General features: G+C 50.8%; 1 long non-coding RNA gene across 3 annotated transcripts; it reads left to right on the top strand.

Annotated features, from left to right (window-relative positions):
• The first annotated feature begins 3 nt into the window (after positions 1-3).
• LOC308645639 lies at positions 4-16287 on the top strand. Of its 3 annotated transcripts, none has more exons than XR_014021249.1 (4): positions 4-117; positions 7334-7439; positions 13654-13732; positions 15337-16287. It is a non-coding gene; the product is annotated as an uncharacterized lncRNA (long non-coding RNA). The 3 variants fall into 3 exon arrangements; XR_014021250.1 differs by lacking the exon at positions 4-117 and adding an exon at positions 5861-6056; XR_014021251.1 differs by lacking the exons at positions 4-117; positions 7334-7439 and adding an exon at positions 11266-11459.
• Positions 16288-16513: the final 226 nt, after the last annotated feature.

Genomic DNA, 16513 nt, shown 5'->3' with positions numbered 1-16513 from the left:
CGAGCACGTTCCTGAAACCACTCTTAAAGGAAACGCGACTGGTTCAGGAGTCCCCAGGGTCCTCAGGTCCCAGAAACCTGAGGATTTGAACCTGGAAAACTCAATGCAGTTCCAAAGGTAAGGACAGGCCGCAGATTCGCCTGGAAAAAAAAATAATAATAATAACATTGGGGTCCGGGGGAGGAGGCATTCGCTGAAGTCCAAGACTTGGAGTCTGAGCTTCCTACTGGCAAGGGTTGCTAGATGGATCCAATTTAACTCCAAGCTGAAATGGAAAAATAATTCCCGAAAATTTGTGGTTTATTAGAAAACAACGGAATACAAGCCATTTCAAGTATCTTGGATAGGATAGTCTATTCAGGACTATCCTGATATATAGGATGCCTAGCAATACAACCCCTTCCCTTAAGTGAAGAAAATTCTAGAAGTGGGCAGAGTTCAAGTCTCACTTAGCCACAGAATCGTGGAGTGACCTTAGAGAAATCACTTCACTTCTCTAGGTTTCCATTTCTACATCTGTTAAACAAAGATAAACATGGTATGTAAAGTGTATGCCACAAGAGCCAGCAATTGCTGGGGAGAACTGCAAGTTCAAGCCAGCCTTGGCAAGTTCAAGGCCAGCCTCAAAAGGCAATGGGGTAGAAAGACCAAGAGTGTGAAGTGTGACTTTTAGACAAATGGTCAAGGAAGGCTTGAAGAAGAGAGAGGAAAGAGGAGGGAGCCCTGTAGTGTTGTAGGAAGAGTGTCCCAGGCAGGGGGAATAGGGAGTGCAAAGGCTGAGATGGGACCACCCTGGACATATTTGAAGTATGATGAGACCACAGGATGAAGCCCCTGAGCAAGTAGAGGAAATGAGGTCAAATATGATTGCAAAACCAGATTGCATAGGGCCTGTGGATCATGGGAAAGATATTTTGCTTTTACTTTGAGAAGAACCAGGAGCCATGCAAAAGTTTTGAGCAGAGGAGGAATGTGATCTGTCTGAAGTTTAGCACAACCCCTGGGGAGGAGGGGCTGTAGGGAACAAGAGAAGGGGCCAGGACCCAGGAAAGAAGCAACTGTAGTGATCCTAACAAGTCATGATGGTGGCTTAGAACAGAGTGGGGCAGTGAGATTCAGAGAAAGGCTGAAATTCTGGGTGTATTTTTAAATATATGCAAGATCAGCTGATGGCTTGGATTTGGGGAGTGAGAGAGACAAACCAAAAAGGAATCAAGGATGACTCCAGGGCTGGGAACATGGCTCGGTGGTGGAGCACCTGCCTAGCATGCATGAGGCCCTGGGTTCCATCCCCAGCCCCTAAAACTTAAGAATGGCTCCATATTTTGGGTCTCAATAATAGGAAAAATGGAGAAGTCTTGAAGGGAAAAATCTAGGTTAGTTTTTTTTTTTTAATTACATTGAGCCAAAACAACTAGATGTCATGTAGAAAAGTAAACCTTGGTCTTTACTTCACACCATACAACAAAAATCAACTCCAAATGGACTAGCAATACAAAAGCCAAACTGTAAAACTTCTAGGGAGGGGGCTGGCAGTGGAGTTGAGCCACGGAGCACGGTCTTAGCCCTGGGTTTCATCCCCAGCCTGTGGAGTCCCAACCTTCCTTCCTATAGGAAGGTGGAATGCCCCCCAGCCCTCAATATGGACTTGCTCCCACAGGGAGGTCCCTGCCCGGCTTCCACACCCTCTCCTCTGCCCCAAGCCCTCACCTCCCCCCATATGCTGTTAGCACACGTGTCCCATCTTGTGTGTGCCCAACACACTCAGGCCTGACTCGGCTCAACTTATGGTTGACATCCCAAAGAAAAGGTCCTGCAGCCTCTGACCCCTGGGCAGGAGGAATGGAGCCTGGAGTTGATCAGGGACTCTTGGCTCTGTGATTCTGGGAATTCACCCAGTTGCTCTGGGCTTTGCTCTGCTCAGGAGAGACAGGTCCTCTGTGTTGTGCTGGTTAGGGAGACACACACACAGAGTTTCGCAGGAGGCATATGTACCCTTTCTCCTGAGCACTCAGAGTAGTCCATGGCTCTAGCCCTGATAATTGGTTCAGGTGTGGACATGTGACCCAGGCCCGGCCAATGAGGTTCTGACCTGAGACTTTGTGAAATGGGAGGAGTCAAACTTGCCTCCCTGGGAGCAGGGCCAGCCACAGGTGTTGAGAGGGACAGCCCCTGCTGCCATCAGTGGAGCCCCTGGGTACAACTGTGCATGACATGGACAGAATTTCCTGGACAACAAAAAAAAAAAAAAAAAAAAAAGCAAGGGCTTTCCTTGCCTTTGGAGTTTCCCCAAATCTTGACTCTCACCAGGAAAGGACAATAACAGTCTGGGTCTTGATGGGGGTATTGCCCCCACATCTGTGAGTGCAGCTCTCACAGCCTCTGGTGCAAAGCCAGGGTTGGCGGTGAAGGAAGTAGGAATCACAAAGAGCGCAGCATCTTTCTGGGAAGACCTGGGGGCTGGGAGGGGTGCAGTTCACCTGACAAAAATTTACCATTTGCCAGGCACCGTAGTGCATACCTGTAATCCCAGATACTTGGAGGCTGAGGCAGGAGGATCACAAGTTTGAGGCAGCCTCAGAAATTTAGCAAGACCCTGTTTCAGAACCCCCCCCCAAAAAAGTGAACAATTCAATAGAATTTAACACATTCATAATGTTATAAAACCACCACCTCTGTCTAGTCCCAAAATGTTTTTATCACCTCAGAAGGACCTGCACCTGTTAGTGGTCACTCCTGGCTCTCCTTGTCCCCAGTCCCTGGCCACCACCCACCTGTTTTCTCTCCCTGTGGAGTTGTCCCTCCTAGACACTCTTGCAAGTGTGGCCACTCATGACTGGCTTCTTTCCCTCCCTGCTGTGGCCTGTATCCATGGCCTGCGTCTGTGGCCTGTGTCCGTGGCCTGTGTCCATGGCCTGCGTCCGTGGCGCCATTCCTTTACAGCTGAGGAAAACCCACTCTCTGGATAAACTGCATTGTATCCGTCCTCCATCCATAGAGGACTTCCCAGTGTCCCCACCTCTGAACTACGGTGGATAGTGAGGTGTCTTGGTGGCGGATTGCCGCAGAGGACTGGAGGAGGGACGGTGAGTCAGAAACACTGGAAAGGGGAATTTGGAAACCAGAACTAGGCTGCGGCCGCCATCCCCAAATCCCTGGGGTTTCACCGCCATGCCACGGCTAGGACCCGTCACTTCCCTTCACGGTCTCTACTTCCCCATGCCAGGCCACTGTCATCTCTTGCCAGTGGGCAGCAGTAATGTCCTTTTGGATCTCCCTTCTGCCACTTGGACACCCCTCTTCTCACACCCCAGTGGGCCCCCTGGGACTCACCACTCCATGGCCCTCTCCCACCGAGGCCTCTCCCTGCGCCCCGTGGCCTCAGTAGCAAATCCAGACTCCTGGCCATGGGCAGCAAGGTCCTGCCTGTCCAGGGCCCTGCCCCACAGGCCTGCCCTGCGGTTTGCACTCATTTTCCACCCGTCTTCTCTCCCTTCCCAGAATGCACCCGCTGCAGACTCTTCCCATGTCTTTGCAGGAAGATTTCTTCTCACATCCTCCCTTACCTGGCGCTCCTCATCCTTGAAGGCCTTGCCCAGCCACTGCCCTTTCTGTGAAAGCATAAGACCCGCTAACCCTCTTCCACACTGAGCTGAGTGCCTGCCTTCCCTCAAATCAGTCATTCTTCCAACTGGTATTTAATAAGCACTACTTTGTCTAAGGCACCAGAGAAACAAGTTAAAAAGATAATTACATGCATGTAAAAGTGGAAGCAGACCAAATGTCCCTCAAGGGATGAATGGGTAGACAATGGGCGCATTGGTGCTGTAGAATATTACTCAGCCATGAACAAGAACACAGTTCTGATTCATGGTACATACGATGGGGAGGAATCTCTAAAACCTGGTGCCAGGTGAAAGAAACCAGCCATGGGAGACACATAGTGTATGATTCCATTTGTGGGAACTGTCCAGAACAGATAAAAATCCACACCGATGGATTTTATTTTGCCGGCAGCTGGGAGAAAGGGGCGCAGGAACAGCTGCTACTTTGGAGCAATGGAAAGTTTTGGAACTAGACAGAGATGGTGGCTCCACAGCCCTGTGAATACACCGAAATGTTCACTTCAAAATAGGTAATTGTGGGGCTGGGGCTAGGGCTCAGTGGTAGAGCGCTCACCTTGCAAATGTGAGGCCCTGGGTTCGATCCTCAGCACCACATAAAAATTAATTAATTAAAGCTATTATATATCTCTACATTTTAAAAAATAGTTAATTGTATATTTTGGGAATGTTGCCTCCTTAAGTTACTTAAAACAAACAAACAACCAAAAAAAAAAAAAAAAAACAGGCCAGTCTCCTGCCCTCTTTGAATGGAGGGAGAAAATAAGTCAACATCATTCACATAGTACATGAGATGAAGTTAGGAGCCCAAAAGAAAAATAAAACCGAGCAAGAAAATATGGGCCGTTCATGAAAAGTGAAGGGGTACAGGGCAGCCATTTTACAGGGAGGAGCCAGGGAAACGGGCTTTTAGGTAAAGACCTGAAAGACAGCTGAAGGGAAAAGCATTCCTGTCAGAGGGAACAGAAAATGCAAAAGCTCAGAGGTTGAAAGCACATCCAGGAGGCCTATGTAGCTGGAACAGAGAGGAGGGGAGAGCAGAGAGATCAGGGAAGCCTGTGAGCTATTATCAGGAGGTCGGGGGAGAGTAAGGACCCCTCAAAGGAGATGAGACGGTGCAGCCAGTAAAAGTCGGGGGAGACAGTGATTCAGCTGGTGTCAGAGTTTGGTGATGCTGTGCCCCTCCCTGTGGGCAGGTCCACCCCCACCCCCCTGCAGGCAGGGGCTCTGGTCTGCCTTGCGCCCTGCTCTGTGGGTGTCACCATGCCCAGCACCAGGTAGCTGCTCAGGGACTGCGACACCTGAGGCTGACTTTGTGTCCGGATCTCACCTCCTGGCCCTCCTGTGGTCCCTCTTGCTCAGAGTTTCCTTCAACAGTAGCTGCCCCCCCCACCCTCAGCAGCGGGCTGCACCAGCCACCCAGAGGGAACGGAAGTCGTCCACCACGTGCCAGCTGCCCAGGCCACACTGGGGCTGGGCCCTGGGGAGGGAGGGGCAGGAAGGGCCAGAGTCCCCCAGTCCAGGGCCCCTTCTGGTGTGCACGGGGGAGAGTGCGGCCCCACCGAGGCTGGGATTGCTGAAGACCAGACACCTGGGAGGCCTCACCCTGGCTACTGCCTCAGGGGATCCTGCTTTAGGGGGTGGCATTCCCGGCCCTCCCTTCACCCTCCTCATCTGCGGGGCTTCTCCTCCCCCGCAAACCTTGCGACCCCCAGATTCCCAGATGCTGTGTCCTCATAAGCAGCTCACACCTCTGGGTTCGGTGGGCTGCGCCTCTTTTACCCGGAGCCTCATGCTGACCGCTCCATCCCAGGCTCAGAGAGGGCAGGTGACTGGCCAGTGGCCTCACAGGTATGGGGACATTGGATGCCCAGGCCCCTGTTCCCAGCCGCTCAGCAGCTGTGGCTCCCAGCCCAGGCCACCCACGGGGGGGGGGGGGGGGGGGGCACTGGCACTGCCCTGCGCAGATCAGGTGGGTTGGTCCTTCCTGCTATTCCGGTCAGGACCCGGAGGGCAGTGGGACTGGCAGGCGGGTCCCTGATCACACCCAGGCTCGCAGAAGGTCAGGGCCAGGACGCCTCAGACCCCTGAAGTGACTCCAACGACCCCAGTGTGGGCTTTGCACTCGGAATCAATGGGCTTAGTGTACACAAGGGAGTTCTGGTCCCTGCCCTGCCTTCTGCAAGCTGTGTGACCTTCAGCAAGCCCCTCATATCGCTGTGCCTTGGTTCCCAATGTCATAAGGTCTCATGGGAGTTTTCAGAAATGACATTTAACGTTCACTGAGCATTTCCTGTGTTTTGCACACTGAGAATCAGGAATGTGGTAGAGCGTCTGCCCGGCAGGCACGAAGCCCGGGTCCCACACCCAGCGCTGCAAAAAAGAAATGAGGAGCCCAGACACAGAGGGGTTGCGGCCTGCCTGCAGTCACAGGTGAGCAAGTGCGAGGCTACCTACACCTCGCTGCCCCTTTGGGTCATGATCTACAGTCTCAGAACTGCTGGAAGAGAGGGGCCGTTACTTTCTGCTCACGAGGTTTGAGTGGCAGTTCATCTCAGAGGAACACAAACACTCAGCCAAGTCATCATCTGGGAAGTGTGGTGTTTGGGGTAAAGAAAATGAAAACACAGGGCACCTTGGGGAGATTCTTTTTTAATGCTGGGGAAGGGACACAGGGCCTTGAGCATACAAGGCAAGGGCTCCACCATCGAGCTACATCCCTAGTACTTTTTTTTATTTTAAAATAGAGTCTTGCTAAATTGCCAAGGCTGGCCTTGAACTTGCAATCCTCCTGTCTCAGCCTTCTAAGCATCTGGGATTACAGACATGCGTCACCATGCCTAACTCCAGGTTTTTTAATTTAAAAATTGTTTTAATTTTAAAACTTACTAAAGGCTTTGGTAAGCTGGGCCTGGGTTTGAATTCTGGCTCAGCGTCTGAGTTGCTGTGTGATGTGGGAAGGCAACTTGACCTCTCTGATCCTCAGTTTCTGCATCTGGGAAACAGAGATGGTAAGGAGGTCGGGGGAGAGTAAGTTGGAAAGATTCAGTGAGCTTTGTGGCTGCCCTTCCTAACCGGTCACTCTGTTTTAGGATTCAACTATCATTCTGTCTCCCAGTATATCTTTTATGTTCTCCCAGTATATCTTTCATGTATCCCAGAGCTGGGCCCAGCAGGCAGTAGGTGTTCAACAAAGCAGTGTTGCCAAGTACTTCCCTTTTGGCCCTATGGACCCTGCTGCCTCAGAGAGGTGAAGTGACTTGCCCGAGGTCACACAGCCAGGTTCGTGGCAGAGCTCAGAGGCTCTCCGAGGGCCCTGTTGCTGGTGCAGGACTGAGCCAGTGGCCTCTGCTCGTGCCCCCCCAGCCTGGCCCAGGGGAGCTGGACTAGATTTCTGAAGGGAAGTGACTCAGGGGCCTGAGTGCTAGAGATAATCCTTTTCCATCGGGGAGATCAGTGCTCCCCAAAGCCCCACAGAGGACACCGCAGCCTCCTTCACCAGCAGCTTTTTTTGCCCTCAAGATTGCTCCTGCCCTGTCGCCCTGTCACCCTGTCACCCTTCCGTTATGTCTGCAGGCTGCACTCCCCCGAGGCCCTGCTTGCCTGCTGCTGTCTCTGAGTGCAGTGGGCCTTCCCTGCCGGCTGCTCCGCTCCTTTCTGCAGCCCAGGCCCCGTCGAAGTCTCCCTTGTTCACCCCGTTTGTGTTCCAGGCACCAAGACGCAGGGCTCAGCTGGCCTCAGAACGTGGTGATGGAGGCCTGTGGAGCCACCTTGGGTGACCTGCAGACACGAGTGGACCATGCCAGGCTCTTCCAGGTTGGGGTGCACCGGCGGGCGGGCGGGGGCTTCCAGAGGGGCTCACTTGCCATCCCAGATGCTTGGGAGGTAGAAGCAGGAGGGTCGAAAGTTTGAGGTCAGCCTCGGTCACTTAACAAGACCCTGCCTCAAAACAGAATCAGATCCCCCCAAACCAAAGGCTGAAATGGTTTTTTCTTTTATATATATATATATATATTTAGTTATAGGTGGACACAATATCCTTATTTTATTTTTACGAGGTGCTGAGGATCGAATCCAGGGCCTCTGGCATGCTGGGCGAGTGCTCCTCCTCTGAGCCCCAGCCCAGCCCTAAGATGCTTCTCCTCTGATAAGTGGATGCTGATAGTGGGGGTGGGGGGAGAAGGAAGGAACTCTGGATTGTGCAGAGGGTTGTGAGAGGAAGGGTGGGGCGGTGGGGATGGGAAGGACCGTGGAATGTGAAGAACAGTATTGCCCTGTATCCACTACTGGAGTGACTCAGCATATAACAGCCAGAGGAATGAGCAGTGGTACTCCCCTTGTGTACAGTGTGTCAACATGCATTCCAGGGTCCTGTATAACTAATCAGAACAAACTCTTAAGAAGTAATAGAAAGGGCTGGGGAGATAGCTCAGTGGAAGAGCACCCCTGGGTTCGCTCCCCAGTATTCACTCCCCAGCAAAAGGCCGTGCCTCCTATGACCTCTGCCCCAGCCCCTGGCATCCACTGGCTTGCTTTGTGAATTTCCCTCTTCTGTACATAACACGTGGTCCTTGTGTACATCGGCATCACTTAGCATATTGTCAGGGTCCATGCATGTTGCAGCCTGTCTGTGCTCCATTCCTTTTCACAGCTGAATAATATTCCATTGGACCATGTGCTACTTTGTACTTCTTCATTCATTTGAGTGACATCATTGAGCGACATTTGAGTACCATCTGCTTATTGTGAATACTGGCTGTGAACTTCAATGTAGAAGTGTCTGTTTGCCCATTTCCAGTTCTTTTGCATCTATACATTAGCTTTTTTTTTGGGGGGGGTACTGGGAATCAAACCAAACCCAAGGGTGCTTTACCATTGAGCCACATCCCCAGCCCTTTTTCATTTTTATTTTGAGACAAGGTCTCACTAAGTTGCTGAGGCTGGCTTTGAACTTGGGATCCTCCTGCCTCAGCCTCCCAAGTCCTCCAGAAACCCAACTCCTTCCTTGGGCTTTGATGGAGGTGCTGGGGAGCACTGGAAGGTCTACGCCTGGTGGAGTGTTGGGTCCTTAACCTTCTCAGATGGATCCCGAGCCCCTGGCAGAGCAGGACACTGCACTCAGAGCTCAGAGCGCAGGAGGTACCTGAGCCTTGGAGACAGACACTTCAGAAATGGCCCTGATGGCGGCAGGCACTCTGAAGGGTCAGAGGACTTCTTTATATATATATATATATATATATATATATATATATATTTTTTTTTTTTTTAGAGAGAGACAGTTTTAATATTTATTTTTCAGTTTTCGGCGGACACAACATCTTTGTACGTGGTGCTGAGGATCGAACCTGGGCCGCACGCATGCCAGGTGAGTGCGCTACCGCCTGAGCCACATCCCCAGCCCTCAGAGGACTTCTTAATGGCCTTGTTCTTGGGTGCACCCTGAGCACAGTTTGGGCAGCAAACAGACTTCCTGTAGCCAGGGCCCTTTTTGGAAATGCCATTGTTTCTTGTTCTTTTTTTTCCATAGTTGAGGTTAACTTTATTCTTTGTTGTTGTTGTTGTTCTAATTAGTTCTGCAGGACAGTAGGATGCATTGTGACACACTGCCCAAATGGAGCACAACTGCTCATTCCTCTGGCTGCACATGGTGCCGAATCACACTGGGGTAGTGCAGTCACGCTTGTATATAGGGTGGTAATGTCCTTCCCATCCCCACCGCCCCTCCCCCCCATTCCCCTCTGCATGAGCCAAAGTTCCTTCATTCCTCCCCACCCCCACTATAGATCAGTATCCACTTATCAGAGAAAACTTTCAGCCTTTGTTTTTGGGGATTGGCTTATCTCACTTAGCGTGATATTCTCTAGTTCCATCCATTTACCTGCAAATGCCATAATTTCATTTTCTTTAAGGTTGAGTAATATTCCATTGTATATATGTACCACAATTTGTTTATCCATTCATCTATTGAAGGGCATCTAGGTTGGTTCCACAGTTTGGCTATTGAGAATTTAGCTGCCGTAAACATTGATGAGGCTGTGTCCCTGTAGTATGCTGATTTTAAGTCCTTTGGGTATAGACCAAGGAGTGGGGTAGCTGGGTCAGATGGGGTTCCATTCCAAGTTTTCTGAGGAATTTCCATACTGCTTTCCAGATTGGTTGCATTGATTGTGCAATCCCACCAGCAATGTATGAATGTGCCTTTTCCCCCACATCCTTGCCAACATTTATTATTACTTGTATTCTTGATAATTGCCATTCTGAGTGGAGTGAGATGAAATCTTAGAATCGTTTTGATTTGCATTTCTCTAATTGCTAGCGATGATGAACATTTTTTGTTTCTTTTACTTTTGAATTTTTTATTTTATTTTTAAAATCAGTATTAATTGGGGCTGGGGATATAGCTCAGTTGGTAGAGTGCTTGCTTCGCATGCACAAGCCCTGGGTTCAATCCCCAGTACCACACACAAAAAAATCAATATTAATTAATTATGTATTTATGGCACTAGGGATTAAACCCAGGGGTCATGAGCTATATCCTCAGTCCCTTTTATTTCTTATTTTGAGACGGCGTTTTGCTAAGTCGCTGAGGCTGGTCTCCGAGTTGAAATCCTCCTGCTTCAACCTCCTCAATTGCTGGGATTACAGGCGTGTGCTACCACGCCCGCCTACTTTATTTTTATATTTTGTCATCTTGGAAGCAAGGACCCTGTAATAGGGACTTCTACATGAGTTACTTTACTTAATTTTCACTACCATCCTCTGACTGTAAAAAATCAGTGAGAATCCCCATTTTACAGATGAAGAGACTGAAGCTCAGAGAGTCCCTGTCCCTTGCCCAAGGTGACCCAACACTGAAGAGAGAAGCCAGGCATGAGTCCACGCCCGGAGCCCGTGTTCTCCGCCTCGGTGCCCATCCCCAGCGGATTGGAGGCCCCCAGCTGGAGTCTGGGAAGCCTCTGAAAACGTGGGGGAGTTGGGGTGGGAGCAGAGGCTCCTTCCAGTGCAGCGCTGCGGGGCTTTGGGGTGCCCAGGAGGCCGCCTGAGCGCAACGCCACGCCGCCGCCAGGGGGCGCCAGAGCCCGCGCCAGCCGTGCGCGCCGCGCGTCGGGTCCCGAGTTGCGGCCCAGCAGCGACCCAGGAAGCTCGTGCGCCGGGCCTTGGCTCCGGGCAGGGTGGGGTCCGCCCAAGTCATTGGGTTGTGCGTCCTTTGCGGAGCTATTAGGGCCTTTAATTACCGGGATTGGAAGTGAATAATTATCTGCGGGGCCTCAGGCCCCTGAGTCACTTCCCCCAGAAACCAGATTCCCGGGGCTGGCGGAAGAGGGGGCGGCTCGCAGCTTCCCAGACCGGGCTGGGGCGGGCGGCGGGGCCGCTGGCTTCGGTCAGGGTCGGAACTGGGAGCCTGGGGGTAAATCTCTGCTGGGCCGGTGGCCAGCTGTGTGCCTTGGGCAGGTCGCTTCACCTCTCTGTGCCTCAGTTTCCTCCTCTGCCAAAGGGAGGGAAGCAACATTCTCTCCTTGTATAGGGTGTTGGGCGAAATAAGTGGTTAACCCATAAAGAGCCTTCAAAGCAATGGCTGGAGCATAGGCCTCAGGAAATATTAATTCCCTTCTTCCTGTCTTCCTTACCGTCGCCGGGGCAGAGGAGCTGGTTGAGAGCTGTGTCTTGGCAATCGGACAGACCTGCACTCTAGACCAGCTATGTGGCTGCTCTGTGCCTCGGTTTCCTCATCCGAAAAATGGGGAGATTAATGACAAACCCTTCTTTTGGGGTGAAAGGAGAGAATACGTGTGATGGTCCCAGCTCGGTGCCTGCTCACATGGCAGAATCCACGTGGTAAAGACAGTCATTCGTCCTTGTCTTGAGCAACAGCTTGTGGCATTTTTAGAGTCTAAGGCACTGGGAGGACAGAAAAGGGAACCCAAGCCACTGGGAAGGAAGCAGAGGGAGTAGATGTCAGGCACCTGAGCTCAGCAGATTAGGCCCTGCGCCCAGGAATCTGGCTTGGGAGTTCTGACAGCGCTGGCAGAAAGAGGAAGGACCTAGTTACATAATTCTCTTCTAGCCCATAGCAGACCTGTGTTAGCCAAGGCCAGAGGTACCCTTTCCTGAACCCTCCCAAATCCCTTGAACCCTGATGGGTGGCGAACACCCCAGAGTCAGCTTGAGCTCTGTTATCAATTGCTGCATAACAAATTCCTCCCAAACTCAGTGGTTTAAAACAAGCAAAACTTTATTACCTAGGATGGTTTTAGGAATTTGGGTGCAGTACGATTCAGGTCATGGCTTAGGGTCTTTTATGAAGTTGTAGTCTAAAAAGTGTTGGGGGGGAGGGACGCTGGGACTATCTGGGTGCAATGGTGCATGCCTGTAATCCCAGCTACTTGGGAGACTAAGGCAATTTCCAGGCCAGTCTGAGCAATTTAGGAAGTCACCTGTCTCAAAACAAAAAATAAAAAAGGGCTGGGGATGTAACTCAGTGGTAGGGCACCTGTCTTGTATGTATAAGACCCTGGAATAAGTCCCCCGCACTGCAGGGTGTGGTGGGGAGGCTGAGACAGGAGGATCACGAGTTCAAAGCCAGCCTCAGCAAAAATGAAAAAAAAAGGGAGGTGATAAGCAACTCAGTGAGACCCTGTCTCTAAATAAAATGCAAAATAGGGCTGGGGATGTGGCTCAGTGGTCGAGTGCCCCTGAGTTTAATCCCTGGTACAAAAAAAAAAAAAAAAAAAATTCCCAGCACTGCAGGAAAAATGGGGAAGGACTTGGTATTGCCCTTATCTGAATGGAGCTTGGCTGGGCCTAGATGACCCACTTTCAAGATGGCCCCTCATTAGCCTCAGTTTCTTTGCATGAAGATCTGTCCTAGCTGATGGAGTGTCCACACTACAGGATTAGCTGGCTTCTCCCAGAGTGGATGGTTCAAAAGAGAACCAGGAGCAGCTGTGGGACCTCTGATGACCTAGTCTCAGAAGTCACTCATCCCACTGCTGGGACAGCAGCAAGTCATTAAGTGCTGCCCACACTCCAGTGTGGGGAGTTGGGCTCCACCTTTTTTGGGGGGGGGTCTTCGTTATTGTGGCTGGGGCAGAGTAGCTGATTGAGAGCTGTGTCTTGACAATCAGACCCGCAATCTAGACCAGATTCTTCTTCAGGATTGGAGTCAAGAGCACTTTACCACTGAGTTTTTTAATTTGTCCCCAGCCTTCTTTTTTTTTTTTTTTTTTTTTTTTTTAGTACTGGGGCAGTCAACCACTGAGCCACATCCCCAGCCCTATTTTGTATTTTATTTAGAGGCGGGGTCTCACTGAGTTGCTTAGCATCTTGCTTGTGCTGAGGCTGGCTTTGAGTTTGCAATCCTCCTGCCTCAGCCTCCCCAGCTGCTGGGATTACAGGCAGGCACCACTGTGCCCGGCCCACCAGCCTTTTTTATTTTTTTATTTGAGACAGGGTCTCACTAAGTTGCCCAGGCTGTCCTCAAACTTGTAGTCCTCCTGCCTCAGCCTCCATGCCCAGCATGAGGGGGACATATGTTTAAACTATCATGTGCACCTACTGTGTGGCAAGAACTGTGCTCGGTGTTGGGAATACAAGAGTGAGTGACACAGACAAGAATCCCTTGCAAAACTGACCTCCTATTGGGGAGGGGGAAAGAGAAATTCAGTAAACAGATTAAGTGAGCAATTACAGTGGCAAGTCAGGGAGCAGCAGGGGCGAAGAAGGAAGAGGAAAGGTCAGAGGACAGATGAGCAGCAGTGGGGAGCAGCTGCCAGAGGTTCCCTGCTCAGGGGCCTCTGGGAGTGAATGAATTGAGGGCTGGGAGCATCAGGTGGAACAGCATCTGGGCAGAGGGGACAGCCAATGCCAGGCCTTGAAGTGGGATCACAAAGGTGAGTTTGGGGAACAGTGAGAGCCCAGTGTGCCAAGTTGTCCCCTGATGACAGTCTGCACTGCAGTCACTGAACACCTGCTGAGGACAGAAGTCCAACACAGTGCCTTTTCTCCTCTCCTGCTTACTATTATTTTACAGAACAGTGAGGCCCAGAGAGCAGGAGTCTTGCTGGAGGTCAAGTGGCAGAGCCAGGACAGAATCCCAGGCATGGAAAAAAGTAAGCACTCTCCTCTGCCCGGCTCCAGGGCAGTCCAGCACCCCCCCACACACACACACCAACCTGCAGTCCAGACCTGGAGAGGCACTGGGACAGATGTGGGCCAGGCCTCCACTCACTGGGTGACCTTGGGTAACATTCTTGACCTTCATTTGTAAAGCAGGGGTGAGGATCTGTTGCTCACAGGCCTGGTCTCTGTGGCTGCCCCTGAGGACACATGACCCTCGCACACCTCACACTCAATTGGAGATTTATTTATTTTTAATTTTTTTAGTTGTTGATGGATTTTTATTTTTATTTTTTTATATGTGGTGCTGGGACTCGAACCCAGTGCCTCACACATGTGAGGTGAATGCTCTACCACTGAGCCACAACCCCAGTCCCCCAATTATAGATTGAAATCAACTTTGATTGATCACATGCTGTGTGCAAATTCTCCTCCCTCCTCCCAAGCTCTTGATGTACTTTCTTTTTTTCTGGTAATAGGAATTGAACCCAGGGGTACTCCACCACTGGGCCACACCCCTAGTCCTTTTATTTTTTATTTTGAGTCAGGGCCTCACTTAGTTGCTGAAGGGTTCCTACCGCCTCAGGCGCCCGCCTCCCCCAGTTGCTGGGCTTACAGGCTGCACCGTTGTGCCTGGGATTAATATACACTTTCTCATTAGATTCTCCCCCACACCCAGTGGGGTCAGCCCTGTGACTGTCCCCATTTTACAAATGAGGAAACTAGGGCCCGAAGAGTCTAAGTGTCCACACAGGTAGCAAGATGCAGAAAAGAGACTTCTAAACCTGTCTGCATGACCCCAGAGCCTTCATGCTTTTTTTTAATATTTATTTTTTAGTTGTAGCTGAACACAATATCTTTATTTTATTTATTTATGTGGTGCTGAGGCTCAAACCCAGGGCCTCGAATGTGCCAGGCGAGCGCTTTACTGCTGAGCCCCGAGCCTTCATTCTTAATTATGGGCCCCCTCGCGCCAGGGTGTGCTGTCCCTGAGGTGGAGGGAGGCTCTGCTCCTGAGTGACTTAACCTTTCAGTACTCTGGTTTCTCATCATGACATGGGGCCATAATAACATTAACAACAACAGTAACACTCCTACCCCAGGCTGCTGAGATGATTGAGTTAACATTTCTAAACTGTCCACAGCTGCCGAGTATACTAGCCCTAGCTACATGTGACCGTTTACATTTTAATGTTACAAGTTCGGTGCTTCAGTGACACTGGCTACACTTTGAGGAAACTTCTACTGCTATATTATCATCCTATCATTTTATTAAATACAAAATTATATTCATTGCTGTTAAACATTAATGGATTAATATTATTGTTATTAAATTTTGCAGTGCTGGGGATCAAACCCAGAGCCTGGGGCATGCTAAGAAAGTGCTCCACCATTGAGCTGGGTCCCCACCCCTGTGTTGTTATTAATATTTATAATCCTAGACCTGTTGATCATGATTTGATTATTACAAATATCTGATTTTTATTTATCTTCACTCTTAATCCCCTAATAGCTCACAGTAACTATTGCTATTAGTTAGACCGGCTGACCATTGTTATATTGATTGTTCATTAGCTCACTTCTTATTGATCCGCAGCCTGTTGACCTTTGTTGATGTCAGCCGTGGCTGTGCCTGTGAACGGCGTGGCTCTGGTGGCTGGGCTGATCCGGAGCCGGGCTGAGCTCGGCAGGCGTCGGTGCGGTGCCCGCCCTCCAGGCTCTGCACCGTAGGAAGGAAGGGCGTTCGGACCCGCTGGTTTCCGGAGCCTCCGGGGCGTCGTGGGAACCGAGGGACCCGCCGGCCACGACCTGCTCTAGAAGCCCTTTTGCCTTTCTAAGGAAAAACCCAAAGTGAGAAGTCTTGGGACCAAGGAGAACACCGAAGAAGAGCCTGGGCTCTCGTGGGGCCGCTGAGCGAGAAGCGAGGAAGGAAGCCGGGTCGGGCCTCAGAGAAATCTGGCAGGCAGGGAGGCTTGAACTGTGATTAAAAAGGGGAAGAACCGCAAGTCCCCGTTTAAGTCAGCAGAGCTGCTGTCTGGGCAGCGAGAGGGAAAGTGCTTGTGGCTGGCAGGTTTCTCAGCCAGTTGGCAGAAGCTGAGTACCTGGCTGCTGCATCTGTGCCACCTGGCCTGGGGTGCTGCCCTCGGCCTCGGTCTCCCCAAGAGTAACGGAGAGTTAATAACGGGGTGCCAGTTTAGACTTTCTTGATATCTTCCCCCCTTGTCGCACAATGTCAGATGTGCGAACGTCACAAGGACACTTCTTAATGGGGGTGTCAGCTCCACACTTGGCAACTTGAATCCAAAATTCAACAACAGGTTCTTTCGCTTAAAACCTTTCTTGGCTCCCCCTGCCCTCGAAATAATTGCCAGACTCCCCGCCAAGCCCTTGAAGACACCTTGTAAAGGACCTTCCTCTCCACTCTAACCATAGGGCAGGGCAGATCTCTCTACTGCCTTTTTAATTTCCTCCAACTCACTAAACATATTCCTACCTCAGGACCTTTGTACCTGCTGTTCCTTTATCGGGAATACCCTTCCCTCCACTTTATCATGTCTGGATCCTTCTTGTCGGTAAAACATTAGCTTCTCAGAGATGTCCTTCCCAAGCTCCCAAAGACAGTCTCCACCCCCTCCATCCTGTAACTGTTATTGCCTTCTTCATAAGTTACCCTTTTAATGCGTACCCTCACCAGAATGCGAGTTCCATGAGGGAAGGGACATTTGTTTATTCTCTGCTGTGTCCCTAGACACCGTGCTTGGCATATAGCAGGT

The sequence above is a fragment of the Spermophilus citellus genome, assembly GCF_964194105.1.
Source record: "Spermophilus citellus genome assembly, chromosome: 3".
NCBI lineage: Eukaryota > Metazoa > Chordata > Mammalia > Rodentia > Sciuridae > Spermophilus > Spermophilus citellus.
This window is presented reverse-complemented; position numbering and strand designations above follow the sequence as displayed.